The sequence below is a fragment of the Mustela nigripes genome, chromosome 6 (genome assembly GCF_022355385.1).
Source record: "Mustela nigripes isolate SB6536 chromosome 6, MUSNIG.SB6536, whole genome shotgun sequence".
In the NCBI taxonomy this organism is placed as follows: domain Eukaryota; kingdom Metazoa; phylum Chordata; class Mammalia; order Carnivora; family Mustelidae; genus Mustela; species Mustela nigripes.
This window is the reverse complement of record NC_081562.1, coordinates 58,704,823-58,718,778: the sequence shown is the minus strand read 5'-3', so window position 1 is coordinate 58,718,778 and position 13,956 is coordinate 58,704,823.

Below are 13,956 nucleotides of genomic sequence, written 5' to 3'. Positions count from 1 at the left end.
CCAAACGTTTTTGATAAAATACTCGCATCAATGAAATGGGAGTCTGCACTCTCTTATGGAGGTCATAATGTGGTAAACACACGTACTTTATAATTAGGCAAAAACACAGTAGCAGAATCCAAAAACTAAGTATAAATAGAAACTTTGATATTACCTTCCTGCAGCCACCCCACATAGAGTATGGGTATTGCTGCTCTGTGTAACCACGGGACCTCTCGGTTGTCTCTTCATACAAAACCTTTGTAAAAAAAAAAAAAAAAAAAAAAAAAGACCTTTGTAAGCAGGAAACGTCCTTTCGGGGGCAAGTTGTTTCTTTCCTTTGATGTTAGAATGTAAACCAGAGACAGATTTTTGTGATTCCTTCACTATTTTAGCCGCAAGACTGTAATATTTTATTTAGCACATCTAATAAATCAGCACAAATGACTGAATGTTTCCTTCTCCCTCCTCTTTTTTGTAATAAATGTATCATATTTCAAAATTCAAGTCTTGAGTGGGGACTTGAAGTACTTCCACATTCTTTTTTCTTAGCATTTTGTTCATCTGTATAGACTTGCCCTATGCGTTTAACAATATCTTTGGTTCTACTTCCTCTTGGCTGACGTCACCCTGTGATCCTAAAACACACGGAGACTCCATTCACTCACAAAATTATGAGCTTCTTAATGGCAATGGTTATGGCTTTGGCATCTTTGTACTCTAGTACTGAAGAGTGAATGGCATTTAGTGGAAGCTCAACAAATATTTGTTTACTGATTGGATAACTGCATTGCTGAATAAAATAAGACAAAAAACAGCTAATCAGTAAAATACGCATATATATCCATTTGCTGTTCATTGTGTGTGTAAGCATTTAACTGATAAACTACCTTATCTCTAAAGAATGTATACGACTTTATATAGTGACAGATGGTAACTATCCTTATGGTGGTGAGCATTGCATAATTTACAGAATTGTCATATCACTATGATGTACACCTGAAGCTAATATAACATCGTATGTCAATGATACTTCAATTTAAAACAAAAGAAAATACAGGGAAAAACTGGTTTTGAAAAAGTGTACTTCCTTCTCGTTTGGATTCTGATTTTTGAGAGTGTTTTCTATCCTGATCAATGGTGTGGACTTCAAGAGGAGTTTAATATTAGAAGACAGATTAATGCAATTAGTGTAATATCATTCCAACACAGTATTCTTTTTATTAGATGTTTAGAAAACCCAAGAAGGCATAAGTGTTGCAAAGGAAGTTATGAATCTATAATGATTTAAAGATTATTTATAGAAATTATATTTAAAGAAAAATGTTTTAAAGACCTAACATATATTATTGGAAGTAATGAAAGTTTAGCAAGGTTGCTGGATTTAAAAAAAAAAAAAAAAGTATTGCAAAACTGCATTTCTATAACTAGCAACAAACAAAATGTAATTTTAAAATGTGCCGTATAAAATAGCATCAGGACATAAAAAGTACTTGAAATTAAATCTGACCAAGTATGTTTCCCAGCAAAAAAAAAAAAAAAAAAAAAAATCTGGCACACTGAAATGTAGAAATTGAGGAGAGGTTAATGAATGGATCAGTTTACTAAGATATAGTCAGGATCAAAAGTAACCAATAAGGGAACACCTAGTGGCTGAGTTGCTTAAGCCTCTGACTCTTGATTTCAGCCCAAGTCATGACTTCAGTGTCTTGAGAACAAGCCCAGTGTGGAGCTCCACACTGATTTTGGAGCTTACTTAGGTTCCCTCCCTCCCCTACTTTATCCCTTATGTGTTCATTCTCTCTCACTCTCAAAAAAAGAAGGGAAAAAAAGTAACCAACAAGGAATGGTGAAACCCAGGGAGAAGATGGGGTTCTAACCATAAATTTGAGTGGGCAATTAATTGATAGGGAGCTGTTATCTGAACCTGAATTCCCAGAGGTATGGCTGCAAGAGAAGGCTAGAACTGCAAGACTCAGGAGAGGAACACAGGTGCATCCAACCATGGTGAGTTCAGTAGTAGACAAGCAGTAAGGGCATAAATACTCAGATCTCCTGTCCATGCTTCTCACTAGCTAAACCTATTCAGAAGTCAGGAGACAAGGAAACCTTTTGATGGAGTCCATAAATGTCAACACTCTAAGACACGAAACAGTGCAAAATGAAGGAGTGAGGATCTGTTGAAGTAAATTGAGAATATTCAACAAAATTTTTAAGACCTCTGGAGAAAGATAAATTTTACTGAAAAGCATTAAAGAATATAAAAATAAATAGATGGATACATTGTGTTTATGAATTGGAAGATTCAATATTGGAAAAATGTCAGTGCTCCCCTATTACAAGCTAAATTATGCCTCTCTCTCAAATCCATACCTTCAAGTCTAACAACAGAACGTGACTATATTTGGAGATTGGAGGTAAGGCCTTGAAAGGGGTAATGAAGATAAAATGAGATATGGGTGAGCTCTATTCCAATGTAACAGGCGACTTTATTAGATGAGTACACAGACAACACAGACCAATGGATGACCACATAGGAGCAGGCAGTCATCTGCAAGCCAAGGAGAGAGGCCCAGAAGAAACCAAACCTGTAACACCTTGATCTTGGACTTATATCCTCCAGAACAATGAAAAAGATCAATTTCTGTTGTTTTAGCCACCCAGTCTGTGGTATTTTGTTATGGCAACCCTTGAAAACTAATACATTTCCAAATTGATAGACAGATTCAATAGAATTCCAAATAATAGTCCCAATTGTTTAAAATGAACCTCTACATACTAATGCTAATAGAATAGCAAAAGACCAAAACTAGCTGACACACTCTAAAAGAAAAAAACTGGCACCAGGATGGCTTAGTCCATTAATCATCCAACCCTTGGTTTCAGCTCAGGTTATGATCTCAGGGTCATGAGATCAAGCCCTGGGACAGGCTTTGTGCAAGGCATGGCAGAGTCGGCTTGAGATTCTCTCCTCCTTCCTCTGCTCCTCCCTTCTCCCTTGCACACTTTTTTTCTCTCTCTCTAAAAATAAATACAATCTCTTTTTTTTGAAGATGTTTATCAAAGGTTTATTTTTCCTTTTTTATTAAAGTATAGCTGTTATACATTGTTACAGTAGTTTAGGTGAACACCATAGTGATTGTAAAACTCTATGCTATGCTCACCACAGACCATACAATGCTATTACAATACTATTGACTATATACTTTTTTAATTTTTTATTTTTTATAGACATATATTTTTATCCCCAGGGATACAGGTCTGTGAATCCAGGTTTACACACTTCACAGCACTCACCATAGCACATACCCTCCCCAATGTCCATAACCCCACCCCCCTCTCCCAAACCCCCCCCCCCCAGCCACCCTCAGTTTATTTTGTGAGGTTAAGAATCACTTATGGTTTGTCTCCCTCCCAATCCCATCTTGTTTCATTTATTCTTCTCCTACCCCCTTAACCCCCCATGTTGCATCTCCACTTCCTCATATCAGGGAGATCATATGATAGTTGTCTTTCTCCGCTTGACTTATTTCGCTAAGCATGATACCCTCTAGTTCCATCCATGTCATCACAAATGGCAAGATTTCATTTCTTTTGATGGCTGCATAGTATTCCATTGTGTATATATACCACCTCTTCTTTATCCATTCATCTGTTGATGGACTAAATACAGTCTTTTAAAAAATGAAGAAAAACAAGGGAGAAGACTTCTCTAGATATCATGAATATTTTTTTTCAATTTGAAGTGTAGTAAACATTGTGGCAGGACACCTGGTGGTTAAGTGTCTGCCTTCCGCTCAGGTCAAGATCCCAGGGTCCTGGGATGGAGTGCTGCATTGGGCTCCTTGCTCAGTGAAGAGCCTGCTTCTCCCTCTGCCTGCTGCTCTCCCTGCATGTGCTCTCTCTCTCTCTCTCTGACAAAGAAATAAATAAAATCTTAAAAAAAAAAAAAACCCACAATGGCACCGGATAAAAATAGAAAAAAAGGAACAAAATAATAGGCCATATTTAGAAAAATCTAATTAATGACAGAGCGACACTGTGGATTGGGGGGGGAGGATAATAAAGTTCTTGAGGGAGACTTGATGCAGTCTCTAGTTCAGCTTCCAGATGAGTAAACAGTGGGCCCACAACCTGATTTCAGCCTTTAAAATAGTGACCAGAAGTCCCAGTTAAAACATGCTGGACTCCTAACACATAGAAACTGTGGGATAACAAATTTGTGATATTTCAAGCTGTTAATTTTTAAAAAGATTTTATTTATTTGATACGGAGAGTGAGAGCCAGAACACAAGCAGACAGAGGAAGAGGAAGAAGCAGACTCCTTGCTAAGCAGGGAGCCCCATGTGGGGCTTGATCCCAGCACCCTAGGATCATGACCTGAGCCAAAGGCAAATGCTTAATAACTACGCCACCCAGGCACCCCTCAAGCTGCTAATTTTTAAAAATTGAGGTATAACTGACATATAATAGTTTCAGATATACAACATAATGCTTCGATACTTGTGTGTATTGCAAAATGATCACTTTTGAATATGTAGTACAGTATTATTAACTATAGTTTCCATACTGTACATCACATCCCCATGCCTTATTTATTTTAGAAGTGGAATTTTGTACCTTTTGACCCCATTTTGCTCTCTCCCCCTTTCCTCACTCTCCCCCTCACCATCTTTGGACAACACCAATCTGTTCTCAGTATCTATCAGCTTGTTTTGCTTTGTTAAATTTAGATTCCACATATAAGTGAAATCATGGGGTATCTTTCTCTGCCTGACTTAGTTAGCATAATGCGCTCGAGTTCCATCCATGTTGTTATAAAATGCAAGATTTCATTTTTTATGGCTGAGTAATATTCCATTATACATATCTACCGCATTACATATATATCACATTTTGTTTATCCATTGATCCATGGATGGACACTTTGGTTGGTTCCATATCTTGGCCATTGAAATAATGCTACAATGAATATGGGAGTACAGATATCTCTTCAAAATACTTATTTCATTTTCCTTGAATATATACTCAGACATGGGCTTACTGGATCATAGATGAGCTCAATTTTTTTTTTTTCTTTTGGAAAACTCCATACTGTTTTCCATAGTGGCTATATCAATTTACATTTCCATCAACAAGGCACAAATGTTCCATTTCTTCCACATCAACACAAACACTTTTTTTTTCTTTTTGATGATAGCCATTCTAACATCTTTTTTTCCCAAGATTTTATTTATTTGACAGAGAGAGAGAGCAAGTGTATGCACAAGCAGGGAGAGTAGCAGAAGGAAAGGGAGAAGCAGGCTTTCTGCTGAGCAGGGAACCCACTTGTGGGACTTAACCCCAGGACCCTTGGATCATGACCTGACCTGAAAGCAGGCACTTAATAGACTGAGCCACTCAGGCATCCCAAATTCTAACAGATTTGGGAAATAATATCTTATGGTCTTGATTTGCATTTTCTTGGTGATTAGTAATGTCGAGTACCTTTTCATGTACCTGTTGGCCATTGTATTCCTTCTTTGAAAAAATGTTTATTCAGTTCCTCTGCTGATTTTTAAATTGGGTTGTTTTTTTGCTTTTGAATTTATAAGTTCTTTATATATTTGGTGTATTAACTCCTTATCTGATATATGGTTTGCAAATATGTCTCCCATTCCATAGCTTGCTTTTTCTTTTTGTTATTTCTTTTGCTATGCTGTTGTGTTTTAGTTTGATTTAGTCTCACATGCTGATTTTTGCTTTTGTTGCTTGTGCCCTTGGTGTCATATCCCAAAAATCTTTGCTAAGACCAAAGTCCAGGAGCTTTGTCCTTCTTTTTTCTGGTATTATTTTTTCAAGATTGTATTTATTTATTTGAGAGAGAGAAAGTGAGTGGAGGGGGAGTGAGAGGGAGAAGCAGACTCCCCGCTGAGCAGGAACTGAGCTTGGGGCTATATCCCAGGACTTTGGGATCATGGCCTGAGCCGAAGGCAGATGCTTAACTGAATGAGCCACCCAGGCACCCCTGATTTTGTTTTTGTTTTTGTTTTTAAGTTTTATCACTTTAGTTCTTATGTTTAAGTCTTTATACCATCTCATTAATTTCATTATTCTGCATATAATTACTCAGTTTTCCCAACATCATTTATTGAATTATCTCTCCCCTATTGTCTATCCTCAGCTCCCTCATCAAGTATTAGTTGACACTATATACAAAGGTTTATTTCTGGGCTTTTGATTTTGTTCCATTGATTTATATGCCTGTTTTCACGCTAGTACCATACTATTTTGATTACCATAGCTTTGTACTATAGTTTGAAATCAGGAAGTTCAGTGCCTCTAGCTTTGTTCTTATTTCTCAAGACAGTTACCTGTATTGGGGGTCTTTTGTGATTACATACAAATTTTGGATTTTTTTTTTCTATTTCTGTAAAAAATGCCATTGGAAATTTGATAGCGATTACATTGAATCTATAGATGGTTTTGGGTAGTATGAACATTTTAACCATATTAATTTTTCCAATCTGTGATTATGAAATATCTTTTCATTAGTTTGTATCTACTGCAACTTTTTAAAAAAGATTTTATTTATTTATTTGACACAGAGACTGAGATCACAAGTAGGCAGAGAAGCAGGCAGAGAGAGGGGGAAGCAGGCTCCCCACTGAGCAGAGAGCCCGATGCAGGGCTTGATCCCAGGACCCTGAGATCATGACCTGAGCCAAAGGCAGAGGCTTAACCCACTGAACCAAATATCTTTAATCAAGATATTTAGTATCTAGATCTTTTACCTCCTTGGTTAAATAAATGCTCAAATCCTAAGTATCCCTAATGGAATTATCTTCTTTATTTTTTTTCAGATGTTTTATTGTTAATGTATAGTAAAGCAAATGATTTCTGTATGTTGTTTTTGTATCTTGCAACTCTACTGAATTTATTAATTAGTCCTATCAGTTTTTTGTGGAGTCTTTAGAATTTTCTACATATGAAACCATATCATCCCCTACAAAGATGATTTTATTTCTTCTCTCCTGTTTTGAATTACTTTTTTAAAAAAGATTTTTATTTATTTGACAGACAGAGATCACTAGTAGGCAGAGAGACAGGCAGAGAGAGAGGAAGGGAAGCAGGCTCCCTGCCGAGCAGAGAGCCTGATGTGGGACTCAATCCCAGGACTCTGGGATCATGACCTGAGCCAAAGGCAGAAGCTTAACCCACAGAGCCACCCAGGTGCCCCTTGAATGACTTTTATTTCTTCTTTTTTATCAGAACTCTGTGCTATTTTATTTTATTTATTTATTTGAATTAAATTAGCCAACATTAGTCTTTGAAGTAGTGTTCATTGATTCATTAGCCTTTTATTTCTTCTTATCTGATTGCTCAGGCTAGGACTTCCTGTACTATCTTGAATAGGAATGGTGGGAGTACACACCCTAGTTTTGTTCTGATTGTAGAGGAAAAAGTTTTCAACCTTTCATCATGTGGGCTTGTCATATGAAGCCTTTGTTATGTTGAAATAGTTTCCTTTATACCCAAATTGAACATTTTTATCATAAAAGGATATTGTATTTTGTGAAATGCTTTTCCTGCCTTTATTGAGACGATCATATGATTTTGTCCTTCATTCTATTAATGTGATACATCACAATTATTGATTTGTACATGTTGAACTGTATTTCCATCTCAGCAATAATCCCACTTAATCATGATGTATGATCCTTTTTTTAAAGATTTTATTTCTTTTTTTTATTTTAAATTTACTTTTTATTTATTTTCAGCATAACAGTATTCATTATGTTTGCACCACACCCAGTGCTCCATGCAATCCGTGCCCTCTATAATACCCACCACCTGGTACTCCGACCTCCCACCCTCCCCCACCCCTTCAAAACCCTCAGATTGTTTTTCAGAGTCCATAGTCTCTCATGGTTCACCTCCCCTTCCAATTTCCCCCAACTCCCTTCTCCTCTCTATCTCCCCATGTCCTCCATGCTGTTTGTTATGCTCCACAAATGAGTGAAACCATATGATAATTGACTCTCTCTGCTTGACTTATTTCACTCAGCATAATCTCTTCCAGTCCCGTCGATGTTGCTACAAAAGTTGGGTATTTGTCCTTTCTGATGGAGACATAATACTCCATAATACTCCATAGTGTATACGGACCACATCTTCTTTATCCATTCATCCGTTGAAGGGCATCTTGGTTCTTTCCACAGTTTGGCGACCGTGGCCATTGCTGCTATAAACATTGGGGTACAGATGGCCCTTCTTTTCACGACATCTGTATCTTTGGGGTAAATACCCAGGAGTGCAATGGCAGGGTCATAGGGAAGTTTAATTTCTTGAGGAATCTCCACACTGTTCTCCAAAGAGGCTGCACCAACTTGCATTCCCACCAACAGTGTAAGAGGGTTCCCCTTTCTCCACATCCCCCCAACACATGTTGTTTCCTGTCTTGCTAATTTTGGCCATTCTAACTGGTGTAAGGTGATATCTCAATGTGGTTTTAATTTGAATCTCCCTGATGGCTAGTGATGATGAACATTTTTTCATGTGTCTGATAGCCATTTGTATGTCTTCATTGGAGAAGTGTCTGTTCATATCTTCTGCCCATTTTTTTTATATGATTGTCTGTTTTGTGTGTGTTGAGTTTGAGGAGTTCTTTATAGATCCTGGATATCAACAGTACAGACAAAAGATTTTATTTCTTTATTTGAGTGAGATACAGTGAGAGAGAGCATGAGAGAGGAGAAGGTCAAAAGGAGAAGCAGACTCCCCATGGAGCTGGGATCCCGATGTGGGACTTGATCCTGGTACTCCCTAATCATGATCTGAGCTGGAGGCAGTTGCTTGACCAACTGAGGCACCCAGGCACCCAATGTATGATCCTTTTAATGTGCTATTGAATTTTATTGCTAATATTTTGTTAAGAATTTTGTATATATATTTATCAGGGATATTTATCTATAGTTTTCTTGTAGTGTCCTTATTTGACTTTCATATCAGAGTAATGCTGGCCTCAAAAAATGGCTTTATGAGTGTCTCATCCTCTCAAATTTTTGAATGATTTTTTTAAAAAGAGTTTATTTATTTATTTGACAAACAGAGATCACAAGTAGGCAGAGAGGGAGAGAAGGGGGGAAGCAGGCTCCCGGATGAGCAGAGAGCCTGATTCGGGGCTCAATCCCAGAACACTGGGATCATGACATGAACTGAAGACAGAGGCTTTAATCCACTGAGCCACCCAAGCACCCCTCAAATGATTTTGAAAGGGACTCATGTTAATTCTTAATTAAATATTTGGGAGATGACTGGGTGATTCAGTAGGTTAAGCCTCTGCCTTCAGCTCAGGTCATGATCTCAGGGTCCTGGGATCGAGCTCCACATCAGGCTCTCTGCTCAGTGGGAAGCCTGTTCCCCTCCTCTGCCTGCCTGTCTGCCTGCTTATGATCTCTCTCTCTCTGTCAAATAAATAAAATCTTTTTTAAAAAAGCATTCATTCAAAAAAACAATATTTGGTATAACTCACAAGTGAAGCCATCTGGCAGTAGGCTTTTTGTTGGGAGGTTTTTGAATACTGATTCAATCTTCTTGCTCCTAATATGTCTATTGCAATTTTATTATTTCTTCATGATTCAGTCTTGGTAAGTATGTTTTAGGAATTTATCTGTTTCTTCTGGGTCATCTAGTTTGTTGACATATAAATGGATAAATGTTCAAAATCTCTTATGATCTTTTATATTTCTGTGGTATATTTCAATGTCTCCTCTTTTATTTCTGATTTTATTTATTTGAGTCTTCTCTCATTTTTCTTAGTCTACTTAAGATTTGTCAGTTTTGTGTATCTTTCAAAAAAATCAGTTCTTTGCTTGGTCTTTTCAGCTTGCTTGCTTGCTTTTTTTCTTTCTTTCTCTCCTTCTTTTCCCCACTGGGATCTTTGTTATTTCCTTTCTTCTGCTAACTTTGGACTTACTTTGTTTTTTTCTTTTATTTCCTTGATGTATAAAATTAGGGTTTTTGTTGTTATTGTTGTTGTTGTTTTTACTTGATGTCTTTCTTTTTCCTTTTTCTTTCAAAGACTTTGTTTAGTTATTTATTTAGAGAGAGCATGCAAGCAGGGGGAGGCGCAGAAGAGAGAGAGGGAGAGAATCTCATGCAGACCCTGTACAAAGTATGGAGCCCAATGAGGGCCTTGATCTGACGACCCTGAGATCATGACCTGAGCTGAAATCAAGAGTCAGAAACTTAATCAACTGAGCCACCCAGGTGTCCCAAGATTTTTTTTAAGTAATCTCTATGCACATTGTGGGGCTCGAACTCACAATCCAGAGATCAGGAGTCATGCTCTACTGACTTTGCCAGCCAGGTGCCCTTTTATCTTTCTTTTGTTTTCATGTTTTTATAAACTTCCCTCTTAGAACCGCTTTTGCTGCGTCTCATAAATTTTGGTCCAGCTTTTCTCCTATTATTTATTTCCAGTTTCATACAATTGTGGTTGGAAAAGACAGTTGGCACAATATTAATCTTCTTTAATTCACTCTGATTTGTTTTGTGACTTATGTGTTCTCTCCTGGAGAACGTTCCATGTGCTCTCTGAGAAGACTGTTTATTTTGTTGCTCTTGGATAAAATGTTCTATATATGTCTGTTAGGTCCATTTGGTTTAAAATATGGGTCAAGTCCAATGATTCTTTGTTGATTTTCTGTCTAGATGATCTATCATTTGTTGAAAGTAGGACACTGAAGTCCTCTATTAGTTCTGCATTGTTTCCCATTTCTACCCACAGATTGGTTGGTATTTGCTTAATGTATTTAAGTGCTCTGAGTTGAGTGTATATATATTTATAACTTTATTTCCTCTTGATGAATTTACCCCTTTGTCATTATATAATGACCTCCTTTGTCTCTCATTATTATTTTTGGCTTAAAGTCTGTTTTGTCTGATGTAAGTTTAGCTACCCAGGCCTCTTTTGGTTTTTCCTTGCATGGTACATTTTTTTTTTAAGATTTTACTTATTTATTAGAGAGAGAGATCACAAGTAGGCAGAGAGAGAGAGAGAGAGAAGGGAACAGGCTGCCGGCTGAGCAGAGAGCCAGATGCGGGACTCGATCCTAGGACTCAAGGACCATGACCTGAGCCGAAGGCAGAGGCTTTAACCCACTGAACCACCCAGGCGCCTGGGACGTATTTTTTATATTCACTTATATTTTTTATATTCATTTATATAGGCTTTTTGAGCCTATATGTATGTAAGGACTTACTGATGCCATCTTATTGTTTTGGAACTGTTCTGTAAGTCTGTGTTCTTTTCTTCCTCTCTTGCTGCTTTCTTTTGAAATTGATAATTTTCCATGTGATATTCTTTGGTTTCCTAGTTTTTTCCTTTGCCATTACCATAAGGCTTATAGAAAACATAAATATAACGGTCTATTTTAAGCTGATAACAATTTAAATTCGATTGCATACAAAACTCTCCCATTTTATGTTTTTTTTTAAGATTTTATTTATTTATTCAACAGACAGAGATCACAAGTAGGCAGAGAGGCAGGCAGAGAGAGAGGAGGAAGCAGACTCCCCACTGAGCAGAGAGCCCGATGTGGGGCTCGATCCCAGGACCCTGAGATCATGACCTGAGCCGAAGGCAGAGGCTTCAACCCACCGAGCCACCCAGGCGCCCCTCCCATTTTATGTTTTTAATGTCACAATTTATCTCACCTTTGTGATATGTATCCATTAACAAATTATTGTAGCTATACTTATTTTTTAATGCCCTGATATGTTAACCTTTATCCTAGGGTTAAGTGGTAAACAGTCCCTCATATTTCTGGCTGAGGCACTAACACACCTCTACCAGGGTTGTATGTTTTTATGTCTGTTGACTAATTAGCATCTTTTCATTTCATCTTGAATAACTCTTTTAAGCATCTTTTGTAAGGTGGGTCTAGTGGAAGCAGGTGTAGGCCTAAAGGAAAAAGAGAAAAACTTAGAGAAGGAGCCCTGGGGGTTGAAACCTAGACTTCTGGGGAGCAGACACCAGCCAGTTAGTGCTGTGTCTGTGGAGGCTGGTGATGAGGCTCGTTCTGTGAGTGTAAAAATCGTGAACTGGATTCGGTGGCGGGTACAGAATAGCATGACTGCTACAGGGGTGAACAAGTACAGCCAGCGAGATTTTTAGTAGAACCCTTAGCAGATTGGAAGCACCCCAAGAATCAAACAGGAAAGAGCAAATCCTTTCTTCCTCTTGTATTGTAGATTTCCTTTCTTGCCCCTGCTGGAAGAGCCTAACATGTGATTTGTGGAGTCCGGGTGTCCCCCACTGCATAGGAGTGAATTAAAGGGTGGGTGGAGCTAAGAGAAATAAGCCAGCCCAAGGTTTTATACTAGGGAAAACAGGAAATATATCCAAGTGTGTTTGTGTCACTGGTGATGAATTTAAAGGAAGATGCTAGCCTCTTAATATGCTCCCCACTTCCCACATATGTGCCCAATTGGCTGTATTTCCTACTGACAGCATCATTTACCAAGGCAGCATCAGAGAATGATCTTTGATTCCTCATGTGCAGTTATCAACTTATGCCAATTAAATAACTGTCGTGTATGCTGTCACTCACCCCATTTAGGAACACACCATTTTTCACATGATCTAATGTGATACCCTTCTAAGTGGTACTTCTATATCTAGTTTCATCTCTCTTTAGTCTAGAGATTCTCACCCCATGCTATATAATAATACCATCTGGGAAAATTTATAAAAAAATCTCATTCCCAAGGATCCTGATTTAACTGGTTTGGATTGAAGTCTGAGGATCAGCATTTTTAAAGCTTCCTAGGTTCCTAGGTTCTCAAAGCTTCCTAGCCAGCTTTGAGAACTATTATTTCAGTCTGCCCTCCATATTTAGTATCAAAATATTTTATTATTATCGTGTGACAGGCAAATCCAATAATGTCGGTCCATGACCCAAATTTCCTCAGCGGTTATCCTTATCAACCATGTATCCAACTGGCATGCTCCTGGTGCTTGGTCCATACCTCTCCAACTCCTGTTAATTCTTCCTAACATTCTCACTGAACTGTAAACTTCTCACTTTATTTTCCAACAGCATTGAGCCAATTGCAATTTCTAACGAGATATTCTTTCACTTATCCATGCATGTGCATAATTTATTCCCTACAGGAAAGGAACCTCATTCAAACCACAGCAAGTTTTAATCACATGGTTAAAAACACATAATGTAACTTTAATATTTTAAAGTATCCCTCAAAATAGATTACTTTCTGTGATGTCAATTATATGAAAAATTGTGAATGCATAGAAAAGGACTTGAACAAAAGTAATTAAAATGTTGACTATAATTGTCTCTAGATGGTGGGGTTATAGACTTTTCTTTCTGCTCTATAATTTTCCGTAGTTTAGAAATTTTCTATATTGGCACATATTACACTGTTAAACAGAAAAAAAAAATTATCAGCAAAATAATTTATATATTTTAAAATACAAGATATATGTATTTACCTGAACATTTTTAACTCCTAAAGATAAAAGTGTTTGATTAATAAAATGTGATAATGGGGAAATACTAATGTTTGCCTTAACAAGTTTTTACCCCCATCCCACACAAAAATAATATTTTTTTTTTTTAGCCACCAGATGGCAGTCCCTTCACATGTGTTGGCCCATTTATAACCTTGACGCACCTCTGCAGGGATTGTGCAGGCTTTACAGAAATATTTTTATTTTTCAACTAACAAATTATAATATATTAATATTTAGAAGATATTGCAATACATGCTAAGAAAATTGTGGGTTTTATCCTCTAAAATTTAAGTCTATTTCTTTTTAAACACGCATTTATTGGTATCCTCACAATCAACTGTAGTCTAATAGCCCCATCTCACTACTTAAAAGAAGGCAGAAATTCCTTTCATGCTTGAATTTCCTTTTGCTTTTACTCTTGACTTAGACCTTTAGACTTAAGGATGATACCCACAGGA